The 9,781-nt window shown below is 61.2% G+C and overlaps 1 long non-coding RNA gene across 1 annotated transcript; it reads left to right on the plus strand.

The window, feature by feature from the left end:
* The first annotated feature begins 1,836 nt into the window (after positions 1-1,836).
* Positions 1,837-5,511, plus strand: LOC118633208. The gene is made up of 3 exons (XR_004960158.1): positions 1,837-1,887; positions 4,839-4,964; positions 5,229-5,511. It is a non-coding gene; the product is annotated as an uncharacterized LOC118633208 (long non-coding RNA).
* Positions 5,512-9,781: the final 4,270 nt, after the last annotated feature.

Genomic DNA, 9,781 nt, shown 5'->3' on the forward strand with positions numbered 1-9,781 from the left:
AGTCTCCTCAGTTGTGTGCCCAGGCCATGCTCCTGCAGAAGGACACTCTGGGAGTGGGTCTGGGAGTCTAGATGGTAACAAGCCTGCTTGAGGCTGGCAGTTGGGAAGGTAGACACCCCCACCTCCTTTGCTGATGGTCCAGGGTATGCATGCACACACACACACACACACACACACACACACACACACAGAGCCAGGTCTCCAAGGCCACAGGCAACCCATATAATCTCTGAACCTCAGCTACACTAATGCATTAATGGAAAAGCCTGAGACTCTGGAGCCAAGATGCTCCCAGGTGAGTCTAAAAGCATCTTATGGCGTCACTGGGAACCCCAGAGACTGACTGATGGTGGGTCAGGTCACGGGGCCAGTGAGCCTGAGTGTGCAGCCTGAGTGTCCATGGAGCCTGTGGATGTGACAGGGTCATTGGTGGTTCCCAAGTCAGTCCTGAGCCTGCACCAGGACCTGTGGAATGTGACCTGTGCTTCTGACTGCCAGGCTGGCCTGGCTTCCAAGAGGGCTGGTGGTGCCTGCCCCTCCCTGGGCCTTCACACTAACCTGGGCCAGGTGCTGGGTCTGGAGTCTTAGAGGCTGGGTCCTGGAAGGGAGGACTGCCACCTTGAGGAGCCATCCTCTAGGTGTGTGGTCATCCTCCAGGTGTGTGTAGCTGTTTTCGGGGTATTACAGAGCTGTCCCCCAGACCTCACAGGGCTGGTTCCTGACCATGCACTTTTCTTTTTCGGGACCAGTGGCTGATGTGACTCCCAGCCTGCCACTCCCTAAGGTCAGGACCGACTTGGATGGTCTCTGAGTCCCAGGCTGTGCCCAGTTAAGCAGGCTCAGGATCCCCTCAGGGCTCTTGGCCAGAGACATGTGAGATAGGGGTGGGTGATGGGGGCTAGGGCATTACTCCCAACAATCTTTCTCCCCTGATACCACTGCGAGGGGGAAGATGCCAGCCTGGCTTTCGGGCCCCTGAAAAGGTGGGGGTATGTGATTCCAGGCCACCCCCCACACATACATGCAACTGCCGTAGCCCAGGCCCAGCCTCCTCTGCCCACCCCCTCCGGCCACATCCCAAATCCCCAATCCCAGCAGCAGACCTCGGTGTTTGCCTGTTGCCATGGCAATGGGATGCACCTTTCTGTTACCATGGCAACCAGCCAGGGTTTTTAAAATTCAGTTGAGGTAATTTTCACCCCTCAATCCTCATCCTCAGACACCTCATTCTTCTCTTTTCTTCTCTGAATCTTAGGAGGCTGGGGTGGGGACACCACCACCAGCCAGAGGTAGAGGGTCGGAGAGGCTGATGGGAAAACTGACTCAACCCTCATTCTTCCCTGACTCCTTCGCCCAGAGGAGACCCTGGAGAGCAGTAGCCTCGTCCCGTCCCCTTGGGCCCAGGTTTACAGTGAGATGAAGGCTCTGTTGGCTGGGCACAGAGGCCAGCACTCCCGGGAAGCCTGGCTGTGTGTCTGCAGGAACAGGGGTCAGCAGGGACCCTTCCCAAACTCCCCCCTGCGTCCCCAGGCTCATCTGAGGTCTCAAGGCACTTGGCCTGCCCGGACCACAGGACAACAGGGGGCAGATGTTGTTTACGCCATGTCCTTGTGCTAAGGAGCTTAGCTTAGGGGAACCCCGGCCTGGCAGGATTTGGGTAGAGCACATCTGAGGTTGGAGGGAAGAGGATGTAAACACTGTCCATTACCTGGTGCCTCCTCCCCTCTAGGGTCCTCACAGGCTCCAGCTTCATTAGTCTGGTCATTGTAAATTCATGAGGCCAGCATCCCCTTCCTGCCCCCACCTGCCTCCTGGCTGGGAGAAGCGAGCTGACAGCCCAGGACAGACAGGTGGATGTCTTCCTGAGCAAAGCAGAGTGTTTATCAGGTGGGTGCCAAGGCCAAAGAGAAGTTGCTCTCAGCTTCCCTGCCCCGTGGGCTCAAGGGCCAAGACCATGTAGCAATAGCCCTTCCGGGGACACAGATGGTCAGGCCAACCTTGAGGGGCGACAGAGAACCCCCAGTTTGAGCTCAGGCTATCTGAGGCCCTGCCCACATCTGCTGCTCCCTCACCGAAGGCAGGGAAGTCCCAGGTCCCAGAAAGACTGTGTGGGTACGTGTTGCCCTCTCCAGTTTCCTCTAGTAAATAGCAGCTCCAGCCTGAGTCTACCCACAAGGCCCTGTCAGGGTCCACAGGTGGCTGAACACCTGGGTCTGCAGCCCCCATGTGCAGGATAATAAAGTCTAGGTTTGACACTTTTCATGAGTTATTATTCCCACCAGCCCTGTAGGCTCAGTTGGCCCAGACAAAGCCACAGGGTTCCCGATAGCAAGCATAGTCAACTCTTTTCTCTGCTAGCTGCTGGGAGAGCTGGGGGATGGGGGGGATGTTAAACCAGAGACCTCTGGGAAGGGGTGGTGGGGCCTGGGGGGACAGGATGAAGGAGGTGTGCACACCGCCCACCAGCTGCCTGCTTTTCTTTCTGCCCTTGCTCCTCCCAGGCTCCCAGACCAGGGAAGCCTCCAGCCAGGATGAGGAGAGAGCCCAGATCAAGCCCTAGTGAGAGTGGGCATGTCCTAGATGGGGACACCCTGGTCCCTGAGCCTTTTTCCATGCTCAGCACCCGGGGATCTCTCTGCTTACCTCGCAGGCACTGCCATCCCCGCCCCCAGCAGTCTGTGGCTCCCAAGCTCCCGGAAGAGCTTCCTAGTCCCAGGAAACTGATTGTGAACCGACTACAGCTCTGCCGGGGCCTCCACACCGGAGACCCGGTAGCTAAAGTCCTGGGGGGCAGGCTGCTGGAGGCTTCTCGCGTGGGCAGCAGGTGCCTGGTGAGCCTTTCTCATCGTGAGCTGCTGGTGGGGGCTGGCATCAGCAAGGCACATGCGCTGGGGAGAGCCTCGGAGAAGGTCTGCCGGCCCTGGTGGCCTGTGGAGCCTGGAGCCCCCACTTGGAGCCAGAGAGGTGCGGGTGAGAGAGGGACCAGCAGGCATGGCCTCCAAACCTTTAACGGGGAGAATGAGGGCCGGATGGGAATAAGACCATCTCATCCTGGGACACCTGATGGTCTAGATTCTGGGCACCACCTAGACTCTGGGCACCTTCTGTCCTCTGGGGTTAGAGCCAGCACCCTGCCCCCACACTCCGCATGCGCACATGACTGGCGGAGCAGGCCTCAGACTCACTGCTGGGGTTCCTTGACCAGCCTGATCTCTGAACACTAAGAAACCCCAAATTGCTTTGCCTCAGGGGGGGGGGTCCTTGGAGGCCTCAGAACCAGGAATTAGTACCCAGGAGGCTGCCTCCCCAGGGGCCATTTAAAAGAAAAGCTGAAGAAATGCCAGTAAGTGTTTATAGCCAGCGCAATGTGCCAGACCGAATCCAGGACGCATGCCCTCGTGCCCCCTGCCGGCCGAGGGCTGCGCAGCCCACTGGAGAGCTGGAAGGCCCGACTGCACAGGATCTGCACAGCCCTGGGAGCCAGATGGTGGGGGCGGGGCAATGCCTAACCCAGGGCACGGCGCGGTGGGGGAGGGGCCCTGAGCAGAGCCATTACTCAGATGGCCAGGGCAGGGCTAGCAGCCCAGGTGGGCAGCCCTAGTCAGTGAGAGGGGTTGGTTGAATAGGCCTCCTGGCAGGGGATCGAAGAGCCCAGTCCCCCAGGGTGACGCTAAGGCTGTCAGACCATCTGTATAGTGGGCACAGGGTGTCTGCTAAGGAGTGAAGGATATAAATGGTCCTGTCAGCAGCTTGGTGACCCAGCAACAGGAGCAGGGGGCAGACCAGAGCTGAGAGTGTAGGGAGCATGGGGTGTCATTGAGGCTGGTCCCTACTGCTGGCTGAGCAGATGAACATTAGAAGCTTAGGAAGCCCTCCCAACCCACCCACCTGATGACAGGGCTCTCCATGGAGCCGCTGAAGGAAGCATCCCTGACCCCTGACATGACAGCCCACTGGCCTCCTGATGGCCTGACAGCCCCTCCCTCTCAGGTCTCTCGGGGCTTGTCCGGGGCCCAGCAGCATGGCACCTACTCCTTCGCTCCAGCCTGCTCCAGGAAAATCCTGGGCTCTGCAGGCCAAAGCCACATCTGGCTAAAGACGCACCCCTCTCTATCCACCACCCACCCAGGGCCCAGGAAAGAGAGGGTGCACAGGCAGTGTACAATCAATGGACTTGCCGTAAAGCCTCGGAAATGTACCTGTACCTGGTCAGTCACTCCATCAGTTGGCTGAGTGGCACCCAGGCCTGCCAGGACCTGAGGACCAAGTGTGACTGATACAGAAGTGCTCTCCATCCTCCCAGAGCTCACAGTCCCCTGGGCAAGGAGGACAAAGCGGGTGCAGGGTGGTTTGACTGTGACGGGCCACAGGCGGGGTGAGATGCCAGGAGGGACTAGGGTGGCTTCTCCAAGGAGAGTCCCTGAGCTGAGCCCGCCAGGCCAGCAGCGTCCAGCTGCAGCCCAGAGCGTCAGGCACGTCAGGAGCCGGGAAGAAGCCCTGGCTGGAGCTATTTCCCCAGGTTACCCCGACAGCAGATCTCCGCGGAGGGTGACGGGAAGGGAGGTTGGAGAGGAGCACGCGTTGGGAGGCAGCCTGGGGCTGTGGAGCCAGGACAAGGCAGTGGCAGGGCCTCGGGTCACTGCTCCTCAGTGACCTGAAGGACGGCCAGCTCAGATCTCACCGGCAGCTGGCTCCACTGATCCACCTGGAGACAGAACCCAACCCGGAAGTAGCCAGGGAACACCCAGGCCAGGACACTGGGGGCAGACTGGATGCTACTTGCCACCTCGGCCTGATCCTGACGGCCTTACCTGGACTCAGGTGTCCCTTCCCCGCAGGTACAGACAGCTGTCGTGTGGCAGGCAATCCATTCCCAGAGACTGGTTTGTCTACCCCGGGGCCTGCTGGGGTGACCCCTCATGCACCAGCCCGGCGTGGACCAGCCCCCCTGCCCAAGGACACAGGTGAGGCCCATTTTCCACAGCCTTCTTCCTGGGAAACCATCTGCCCTGCCTAGGTTGCCTGAAATGGGCAACAACATCTGAACGAGCAACCCTGGAGCCAGGCAGGGCTGGGGTGCATTTCCCCAGCCCTGCTCTGGGGCTCACAGGGGTTCCCACCACTGTCCATTGCCCCTGCCTGGTGACCACATGGGCCTCCAACCCTTCAGCATGGCTGACCACTGCCACCCACATTCAGCCAGGCTGACACTCTCGGACCCTCCCCAGACAACCTGTCTTCTCCTGGCGCATGAACGGTCTGGAAGACTCCTCGAAAGGCCCTCCATCCCATGCCATCACGCCGATGGAGCTGCGCAGTCCTCCCCAGTGCCCACCTCTGTCCCGATGTGGAGGGCAGGCTGGCACCCAGAGAGACACAGTGTGGCCTGCAGTCATGGCTCTCCGGGGTGAGTGCTCTCGGGCTGATGCCTCCAGTTTGGACCAGCTGTTCCTCCTGCTCTCCCTCCTCCCCACAGTGACTTCACTGCCCCAAGGCCTGATGCCACCCTATAGGGCTGGGCCCAGGTGTGAACTGCCCATCTGAGGCCCACACTCAGTCCAGCTGTCCCTGCCCCAGGCCACCTGGGGAAGAAGGGGCTGGCATGGACCTCCCCCACTCCCCTGACATCTGGCGCTGTCCTGTTGGGGAGCCCTGTGACCTGGGGAGGAGGAGCAGCCCCGTAGGCCTCGGATCTCTGAAAACTGGGGATGATGGGCTGCCAGGACCTGGGGTGACCAACACAGAGGTGTTCACTGTGCTCCCAGAACTCCCAGCCCCACAATCAAGGAGGACAAACCATCTGTGGGCTGTGGGGCTGCTGCGGACATAGGAGCTGGGTCCTCGCTGCCTGGAGCCCTCGAGGTTCGGCTCCCACCTGGCCTGCTGCCCAAGAGCGGGGCGGGGTGTGTGGGCCTCAGCGCATCTTTCACAAGGACTACCAGTGCTCTGGCTCCTGAAGGGAGGGCTGGGGCCGGGGTCCTGGGTACCTTTGACTGCATGGGCCTGCCAAAAGACCCAAGGGCCCACAGGGGTCCCTCTACCTTTGCTCTGAGACCTGGGCCAGGGAGGAGTGTGAGGGGTGCCAGCCCCTCCCTCTGGTACTCCAAAAAGCAGTGAGTACATCCCCTGAGGTTCATTTCCCATTTCCTGTAGGTCGGGTCCCAACCTGACAGGCATCCCCTCTCACCTCCCAATCACCATTCCTCCAGCCCCGCCCCTCCCGCCCCTCCCCCACCCGATCAGCCGTGCCCACCCCCAGAGTGGCTTCCTCTCACCGCCTCTCACTCCCGCGCAGAGGAGGGGGCATTAGCTGGCCCCAGTCTCCCTGAGGTCCCTGTCCTCACCCTTCTGCCCTTCAGGAACCCCCCTCCCTATCCTGAAATACCCTACCCTTCTAGACCTCCCTCCCCCACCTGCGACTCGGGGTCCCGGCCCCCACCCCCAGCAAACTTGGCTCCTTTCAGCTCCCCTCCCTGGCGGGCAGAGGCAGGGCGTTCAAGTCCATTTAATCTTGGCAGAATGCAATTTCCTGCTTCAGGGAGCTGGCGGGTTTAGGAGGCTTAATGAGGGGGGAGGGGGCGATGGGGAAGAGGAGAGACTGAGGGGGGCTGGAGAGACAGAGCCCTGAGAGGGGTGGTCCTGGGAGCTGGGCTCTGTCTGGTGGTGGCCTGGGGGGGTCTTTGGGATCATGAAGGGGTCAGCCCTTCAGGCTCTCACTGGTAGGTTAGGGCTATCAGCAACCGCCCTTAGCCCCCCTTGTGGAGTAGAAATGGGAGGAGAGGAGGGGCCTCAGGGTGGCCCACAGTCAGTGAAATGGGGGAGGGTCAGGGGCTGAATGACCATGAAGTGGTGGGGGTGCAGGTCCAAGTGTGCAGGTGGGGGAGGGGTCCTGGGGGAACGTACATCTGGGGGCTGCTGGGTGGGTTTTGCACTCTGGGCGCATTCTGGGGAAGTGTGCAGCTGGCAGGTCCCAGACCCCCAGGTGGGGGAGTGGGCAGCTGGCTGGAATTTCAGCCCCAACGGGATGCTTATCTGGATACTGCCACCAAGAAGGCAGAGAAGATAAGGGACAAAGGGGCCTCTGAGCTGCCGGAAGCCCCACACCTGGTGGGGGCAGGGCGGCCAAGAGCCCTGCCTGACGTCCAGAACACAGACAACCCCTGGGGGGGCTAGGCATCCTCTGCTTGGGCCTCTCCTCACCCCTCCCTGCCTCTCCTGACGGTTCAGCCAACCCAGGAGACTGTCCGCAGGCCTGTGGCACGGGACCACCCTCAGTCCCAGAGCAGGCAAGGGCAGAGCCTGGTTCCTACCAGGAAAAGCAGCAGCCTGTGGTCCTCCAAGAGCAGTGCCCCGGGCCCCAGGGGTGGGGGGACAGAGCCAGGAGGCTGGAGACGGTTTGGGGGCTCTGGGAGGCAGGGCCGAGGCTCCTGGAGGCACCTCCAAGCCGGCTCCCAGCGGAAGCCCACTCTTTCTGCTGAGAAGTCTCACTCAGCGGGCCTGGGAAAGGGCCCGTGGAAACCATGGAGGGCCAGAGCCCTCGGCCCCCTGGCACGTGGGGCCCTCTTCTGGACCTCAGTTTTGCCATTTGTGAGTAAGGGTGCTAGGAGGGGATCTCTAAGGAGTAGCCCAACCTCCTGGGAGCGGGTGGGCCCTGCCCCAACCCAAGGGTCATTGGTAGGTGTGTTTGAATAGCAGCCAGTGTGAGGTCACTAGGAAGCTGGGAGGGTAGGAGGTTTGAGAGGGACACAGCCTGTGGCCTTGGGTTCTCTCGGAAGCCTCAAGGTTCCCCAGCTCCCCATCCCTCGAGAAAGCAGCGTGTTCTCTAGACAGGCATCCCGTCCCTCCGGGAAGGATGGCTCACAAGCTACCAATAGACTGAGCTCAGGCAGCCGAGGATCCCCAGCCCCGCAGTGGGCTGACCTTGTTCCTCACACCTCTGCTTCCCCTCCCGACTAGCTCGCCAGCTGCTTGGGGCCGGTGGCTGCCCCCTCACTTGGCCTCTTGCTCTGTCTGGGGCCTCCCCAGGGTCTGTTCCAGGGCCCACATCTGCCTCTTGTGTGTACCCCTCTGCTCTTCACCTTCCCCCCACTTCCCCACCTGTGCCCTCTCTCGTAGATTCTGATGCCGAGTCCTGCTCAGGGAGTCACCGTGACAGGTCCTGCCCCCAGGCTCTAGCTCAGGTTGTTTCTGCATCCTTCACCTGGGAGATCTCTAATTGGCTCTTTCAGGCCCAGCAACAGCATCACCTGCAGCAGCATCACCTCCATGCAGCCTTCCCCGAGTCGCCCTCCCAGCCCTTTGGGTACCCTACGTACACCTGCCAGGATGCCGCCCTGCTGACCTGGGAGCTGGCCTGGGGCAGCCTCGCCAGCTGCCGATTCGCACAGCTCCTGGTTCACAAATGTTTGCAGGAACTGTGGGCTGGACGTGGGGGGGAGCTGGAGTGGGGTTGGCTGCATCAGGGGGGAGGTAGGGGTGTGTTCTGGGAGTCCCGGGTGGCCTGCTTTGCTAGCACTGTGTCCCCATGACAGCCCCCTTAACGGCCCTCGGGGGGACGGTGAAGCGCCATTGCTGGCAGAGGATTCGGGCCGGCGTGTGTGCTGACATGGGGGTCCTGGGAACCTGACGCGCAGAGGCAGTGGCCGGACATTGGGTCAAGGCTGCCCGTCCTGAGTGGGCCCTTCTGCTGGATGCGAAGGCAAATGCCAGTCCACTTCCTCCTGGGCCCCAGCCTGGGGCAGAGCAACTGTGTCCCTGGCGACGGTGTCTGGGTCCCTGTCATCCACTGCGGAAGGACAACGAGTCAACGAAGGTGACATGGGCAGAGTGTGCCCTACATGTCGCTCTAGCAATCTGCTCTTATTGGCTTATTTTATCCTTCCAGCACCCTGGGAGGGAGGAACCTGCTCTCATGTCACAGCTGAGGACACAGGCCCAGAGAGCAGGCAACGGGCGATGCACAGCGTGGGGTGTGGGAGCCTCGCAGCCAGTGGGGTCCGGGTCCTTGGTGGGCCCAGCAGGGTCCTTGTGCGTATGTGCACGTGTACAGCACCTGGCTCTGGCCCTGATGTGTGGGCAGACAGAGTGAGGCACCGTGAGGTCAAGCTGCTCGGTGGCCTGCCTGTGCCTGCTACGCTCCACTCCCACGGAAGCTCCAGGCTGCTTGGACAGCAAGGCTGGAGCCGCAGGGCCCCTGCCCAGGTCACGCCCGTCTCCACACAGACTTCTCTAGATGCCAGGCCCTTTTCTGCTTGGGGTCCATGTCGCGGCCTCACGGGACCTCTCCAAGGTGTCAGCAAAGGCCTGAGCCCTGCAAAGACTTGAACTCCCAGCCCTGAACCGTCAAGGTCTCCTAAGGTGGCCCCAACCCCCAGCTTGAGGGCTATAACCTGTCCTCCTGCTCCTCTGGTCCGCAGGCCAAGCTGGCCGGGGCCTGTCCTACCACTTCTTAGAGACCATGTTGTTGAAACGTCAGGCCAAGCGGGGGTGGAAAGTCAGCAGTGGGGACTTGGTGGCTTCCTCACCCAGTGTGCAGGGCCAGAGAACCGTCCTCCCAGAACCAGCTGTGCACCCTTAGCCCAGGGAGACGCCACCAGACCCTCCGGAGCTTCTGGTGCAGAACGAGGGTGAGAAGTGTGGAGACGCCAGCCTCTGGCCCAGTGCTTGGCACAGGGTTGAGCACATGATGTCTGCAAAACGGATGCATGGATGACATTTGACTGAGGCACAAGGCAGAGTGAAGAGTTTCCCCCAGAAGATCAGAGGACAGAGACTAGCTGGG

Source organism: Molossus molossus, unplaced genomic scaffold, assembly GCF_014108415.1.
Source record: "Molossus molossus isolate mMolMol1 unplaced genomic scaffold, mMolMol1.p scaffold_m16_p_18, whole genome shotgun sequence".
NCBI lineage: Eukaryota > Metazoa > Chordata > Mammalia > Chiroptera > Molossidae > Molossus > Molossus molossus.